The sequence below is a fragment of the Arachis hypogaea genome, chromosome 10 (genome assembly GCF_003086295.3).
Source record: "Arachis hypogaea cultivar Tifrunner chromosome 10, arahy.Tifrunner.gnm2.J5K5, whole genome shotgun sequence".
NCBI classification, from domain to species: Eukaryota; Viridiplantae; Streptophyta; class Magnoliopsida; order Fabales; family Fabaceae; genus Arachis; species Arachis hypogaea.
In genome coordinates this window covers 17,341,623-17,348,348 of record NC_092045.1, presented here as the reverse complement: position 1 = coordinate 17,348,348, position 6,726 = coordinate 17,341,623, and the positions used below count along the sequence as shown (strand labels likewise).

Here is a 6,726-nt window from a genome sequence, read left to right as displayed (position 1 = left end):
ATATAAACCAAAATACATGTTAGTTATTTTCAAAAGATAATTTTACTTAAATATCATGGATATTTATATTTGCCTTCATTTTTTTTAAATGATAGGTCATAATATGGATATAGATCTAAAGAGGCTTTCATTTTCCTGTAAATAGTGAAAAAACAAAATAAATTAAAATGCTTTTTTTCGTTTATCAAACTATAAGAATAATTAATAAACAAAATACGAGAATATAAAAATTTTGTACCTGAAAAAATCTTTTGTAATCCATCATACATCTCCTTATCAATAACTTCTTGAGTCTTGAAAAATTGTCATATTGATTGACCATAAAAATAAGTATATAAAAGATTCAAGATTATTCAATTAAATTGATTCCTTATTATAGGGACGAATTCAATTAATTCAATTAAAACCGGTAGAATTGAGATATTTTATTTTGCACTAAATTTTTTTAAAAGATAAAAAATGACATTAATATTTGTTTATATATGACAAAATGTAAATTAAATGACATTACATCTGATTTATTAGGAATTTATATTTAATAATAGTTATCTACAATGATATTAATTATTTGTCACCAAAATAAGTTGGTTGTGTTTTTATCGTTTGATTATTAATATTAATGTTATTGCAAGTAACTGTTATTAAATATAAATTTCTAATAAATTAGGTGTAATATCGTTTAATTTACATTTTGTCATACATAAACAAATATTAATGTCATTTTTTTGTCTTTTCAAATAATTTAGTACAAAATAAAAAATCTCAATTCTACAGGTTTTAATTGAATTAATTGAATTCGTCTCTATAATAAGGAATCAACTTAATTGAATAATCTTGAATCGTTTATATACTTATTTTTATGGTCAATAAATGTGACAGTTTTTCAAAGCTCAAAAAGTTATTGATTAGGAGATGTATGATGAATTACGAAAGATTTTTTTCAGGTACATAATTTTTATATTCTCCTATTTTATTTATTAATTATTCTTATAGTTTGAGATTTAAAAACAAAAAAAAAACATTCTAATTTCTTTTATTTTTTTACTATTTACAGGAAAAATGAAAGTATCTTTAGATTCATATCCATATTTTGACCTACTATTTAAAGAAAATGAAGACAAATATGAATATCCATGACATTTAAGTAAAATTATTTTTTGTAAATAATTAACATGTATTTTGGTTTATATACACTCTTTTTTAATGAATAATAATAATATTATTATTATTATTTGAACTATGTTTTTCTAATAATATATATACATCTTTATTGGGTATTTTTATAATTTAATATTTTAAAATTTTTTATAGTAATTTTAAAGTAAAAAAATATGATACAAATAAAATCACATCAATATTAAATAATAAAAAACTTATCTAATAAAATTAAAGCGTGAATAATATATTAACAAAAAAATTTTTTTAAAAAACACTAAAAAATCGGTTGAATAGGTATATAGTGCTGGTAATCGTGTTTGTTGAACTGTTAGTATATATAAAATATTTCTTGTATCCTGTGAACAGTAAAAAAAATTAAAAAAGAAAAAAAAACTTTTTTCATCCGGTGAGAAGCTCATCTTCATATTTCCGGATTTCACCTAGAAGTTTTAGTTTGGGTATTACAACAAAAATCAAACCACAGAAATTTATAAACCATACATATATCTGATATTTTCTTTGAGACAAGCCAATAAAGAGATGACATATAATTGAAAAGGTTTTGTCTTCGTATATAACTAACTACTACTCTGCATATACTTATTAGTAAAAGTATGTTGTATGTTTTGCATTTTGAATTTATTAAGGTTCCATTTTAATGTGTGTGACATTTATTGTAAAAGTATATATTGTAAAATCCTCATCTAAGTCGGTAAATTTATGATATTTTGGTACCTTTTGTCTAAGAAGTGCATAGCTGTTGTGTTATAAATTGGACTGTAAAGTTGAATATGATAGAATCTTATATATGGAAAATAATTAAATTTATATTCAGTGTTGAACTATATTTCTTCACAAGAATTAACCAAAACAACACAGTTGAGGAAATTTAAAAAGCTTATATCAAATTTATAGATGTGAGCAAATATTTTTTAAAATCTTCTTCAGATAGATTATGAAATATAACAGCGTATTCACTGTTGTCAAAATAATCAGAAAACGAGATAATAGTACTATACTTAGAAAACTCTTTATATGTCCATTTCCTTCGTTACTCAAGTACCACTCATTAATCTTATTAGTTATAGAAGGTTCTTTCTAAAATACTACTAAATACCACTTTCCAATCAAGATGTTGTAGAACATCTATGTAAGGTGTGATCTCCAAACAATCGTGAAAATTTAGCGTGGAATCACAGGATTTCAGCCTAAATTTTATTAAAAAGAATTTTTAAATAAATAAAGACGAGTTATTACCTATTTTAGTCTCTAAAATTTTAGTTTGGCCTCAATTTTAATCTCAAAATTCTAATTTACCTCCAATTGAGACTCCCAATATTGAACATAACTCTCGTTTGCCCTTGAAGTGAGCGCCCAATTTTCACTTAAAACGACGTCATTTTGGAGTTTCAGGGGTTAAAAATATTTGGTCAATTGGTCTACACCTTGATGATCATATAGACTAAAATTTAAAATATGCATGTGTGACTTTGACAAAAAAAAAAGCATTCACGACTAGCATTTATTCTCTTTAGGATTGTTTTCTTCTTCTTCTTCTCGCATGCGTGACTTTGACAAAGGAGAAGCATTCATGACTAGCATTCATCCTCTTCGAGATTGTTTGGCGAGGTTATTGAAGAACTAGTATCGGCGCCAACAAAGACCAAAGAATAAGTTAGGAACTAAGTTTCTTCCTCTCGCATACGTGACTTTGACAAAGAAGAAGCATTCACCACTAGCATTCATCCTCTCCGAGACTGTTGGCGAGGTTGTTGAAGAACTAGCATCGGTGCACCAACAAAGGCCAAAGAACAAGTTAGGAACTGAGGAAATTTTATGAATTTTTTCATACTCTATTTTAAATTTATTTGTTGGTTTGTGATTTGCATTGTGTTTTGGCTTGTATTACGGTCTAGATTTAGAATTTTGTTATTTTGTGCATTTCAAATATATTAGGTTTTGGTTTCTTTTCTATTGTTAAACTAAAAAATAATAATAATTGTTTTTATGTTTTCTTTTGTATTTGTAAAAAAAAAAAAAGAAAAGAGAATTGAAAAACAAGTTTACAGAAGACTGAATTGATAAAGTATTATGCCTATATGTTTAGCTCATACAAGTAAAGATATATATATAGTACAAGCTAGGAAAGGAAAACGGTAGAGACTGTTATTATTACAAGCAATTTTTTTAACTGTTTCTTGTTATTTCAAGAAACTAGTAGCTTTATATCCTAATTTTATTTCATTGTTGTTTGTTTTTTATAAGGAGATGTGAAATTTCAAATAAATGTATTATGTTATCTATGTGGTAGCACTTAGTCGAGGATGATGCTCTCTATTATTTATAAATATTACTGATGTCACTGTTATTATTTTACATTGCAGATGGATAATGAAATAATTATTTTGCATCATGGAGTACACTTTAAGACCAATCAAGATGGATAAGTGGTTTATGTTAGAGACTATATTGATAACTTGGTTAGGTTGGATGAGGACACGGTGAATATCTTCTCAATAAGGAATTACCAAAATGTGTTGGGATATGACAAGTTGAAGGAGTGCTGGTGGCTAACTCCTGGGAGGTCATTAAATAGTAGATTAATATCACTCTTAAGTGATAATAAACTGCTTGAGATGTGTTTTCATGAAAAGAATAATCATGGAGTTGTGCATGCCTATCTTGAGCATGAAGTATTTGAACCTGAGGCTGAAGAGGTTCTATAGTTGATAGAGATGACTTCAATTCCAAAAGAACCTGAAACTGACTCCACCTCAAGCACATTATCTATCCCAAACACAGCTCTTGGCCAAAATACCCACACCTATGATAACCAGTTCACATCCAACCCCCTTATAGAGTCCACCTCTACTTTTTATTTCCAACCTACCGCTGGGAGTCCATTCCAGCCCATATCTACACCTCCAATCTAACCTATAACTACACTTCCAGTCCAGTCTATATCTACACTTTCAAATCAACCCATCTTTTTACCTCCATCCCAAATCACCATTTCACCACCAACCTAGACACATTCAAACCCCATTGTAAGCCTCCTACCAATTCATCTTCTAAAGTAAAATCCAATACTATTAAGAAATTCACACCAACCACCATCATTGTTATAAGAGCTCCACTCCAACTGTAACTAAGAAATTCAAGTCCACTCCAAAAATAAGTGTTACCAAAAAGAACACTACATCACTACGTAGAAGAGTAACAAGATCAGCTTCTAGATTTTCTCCGAAAGGAAAGAAAATTACTGGTGAGGTGGTTACAATGGCACTCTTGAGTAATGAAAGCAGTGACTCGTATAAGATTGTTGAAGATGAGTTTTATAGGCCTGGACCCAAGGCTTTTGAGAACTCAAGTAAGGATGATTTTGATTGTGAAGTAACTGCGACAATGATTAGGAATTGTGAAAATAAGAAAATTAAGAAAAAATCCAAGTTATGCATTGATGATTTCTGTGATGAGGATGAGGTCATTGTGCAAAATTCAGATGAAGAAGTTGATTTGGGTTATGTACTGGAAAAAGTCAGTGATATCCAAGAACTATAGTATGCATTTGATGCCTATCATGATGACTCTGATGGAAATGATTCATGGCATTCCGAGGAGATGAAGACGCCACCTAATTCAAATGAAGAATCTGAGGTTGTTGATGATGATGCATTTCCATGGAGGGGGCTAGATTCGGGGAGTTAAAGTTGGAGGTGGGTATGAAGTTCAATACAAAGCAGAATTTTATTAAGGCAGTGAGGGAGTTTACTATATAGAAGGGGAGGCAAATAAAATTCAAAAGGAACAAGAGCTACAAAGTGAGAGCGATTTGCAAGTACAAGAAATAAGGTTGTAACTGAGTTGCCTATGCTTCCATGGATCATAAAGAGACTTGCTGGCAGATCATGACTTTCAACAATGATCATATTTGTGCTAGGAGGACTAAGAACAGGGCAGCAAATAGGAAGTGGCTAACCTCAAAGTTGAAAAAGATAAGAAAGTGCCGCAACCTAAAGCATGGAGAGGCTTCTGATTACTTCAAATGAAAGTGTGATCTGGACTTGAATAAGCACTAACTGATGCAAGAAACAATGTTTAGGATATGGCAACACAATATATGTTGGTCAGAGACTATGCAGAAACTCTTCTCAATAGTAACCCTAGTTCAACTGTGAAGATTGGAGTTATACCACAACTAGAAGGGGATCCCATATTTGAAAAAATGTACATATGTCTTGATGGGTGCAAGAAGGGCTTCAAGGCTTGTTGTGGCCCTCTTGTAGAGCTAGATGAAATGTTCTTGAAGACTCAATTCGGTGGCCAAATCCTTTTTGTCGTGGGACAAGAGCTAACAACCACATTTATGTAATTATCTGGGCCATTGTAGAAGTGGAGAACAAAGAAAATTAGAGATGATTTCTGGAACTATTTTTTGAGGATCTGGATGACCATAAGAACACAATTGGTGCTTCATGTTGGATAAACAGAAGGTTAGATCTAACTTGAAACTCACTTTATTTCAATTTTCACAAGTTTTCTTTAATCTTTACAAGTATGTGTTGCTATTTATGAGGATTATTTAAATTTAATAATTTAAATTCAAGGTCTATGTTAGGTCATAAAGTTAATTTTAGGGTTCGGATTGGGTTATAAAATTAGATTTTAAGGGTTAAATTGAGTTACGACCTCAAGTTTTTCTATATGTTAGTTAAGTGCTTTTAAGTAATTGTTGGTAATTGGTACAAAGATTAATTTTAGAAGTTCGAGATGTAATGCCTAAAGAATATTATAGATTCGGTGTTTGGCACATATGAAAAAATTTTAACAAGCAGTGAAAAGAACAAGAGCTGAGAGATTTGTTGTAATAGTGTGCAAAAGAAACCACAAGGCATGGGTTTGAACTGAAGATAGAGAGAATTAAAAGAAATAATAAAGATGCTTGGGCCTATTTGAACAAATGACCAAAAGAATCATGAACTAAGTCATATTTTAGCCATAGTCCAAAGTTGGGTAACATATGTAATAATGCCAGCGAAGTATTCAATGCAAGGATTAAAGAGTACAGAGCCAAGCCTATAATTACCTTATTGGAGGAGGTCTGCATGTTCGTGATGAAGACAATTACAAAAAATAAGGTTAAGTTACAACATCACATTGGCAAATTACCCTCTATATAGAAGAGCAGACTTGAAAAAATAAGAAAGGAGTCACAAAAATGGCATCCAATGTGGTATCGAGATGATGGTTATCAGAAGTTTGAAGTCCATAGTTATCCTCCAAACATGGTAGTTGATTTAGGCAAGAAGATTTGCACATGTAGATTCTGGTAGATTACATGTAACCTTTTTTTATTTAACCATTTCTATATAATGTTATGCAAATATAGTTTATTAAAGTATATACAAATACTAATTCTAATATCCACTCAATTTTTAGGCATGCCATGTGTCTATCCATGTGTTGTCATTTTTAGATTGAATGGTAATCTTGAAGACTATTGTCACTCTTTGTTAACCATGGATCGAATTCTTATAGACAAACATATATGCATACTCTGAATCCGAT

The 6,726-nt window shown here is 30.1% G+C and overlaps 1 long non-coding RNA gene across 1 annotated transcript; it reads left to right on the top strand.

Annotated features, from left to right (window-relative positions):
• The first annotated feature begins 2,678 nt into the window (after nt 1-2,678).
• Nucleotides 2,679-4,962, top strand: LOC140175819 (uncharacterized). The gene is made up of 2 exons (XR_011866488.1): nt 2,679-2,973; nt 3,543-4,962. It is a non-coding gene; the product is annotated as an uncharacterized lncRNA (long non-coding RNA).
• Nucleotides 4,963-6,726: the final 1,764 nt, after the last annotated feature.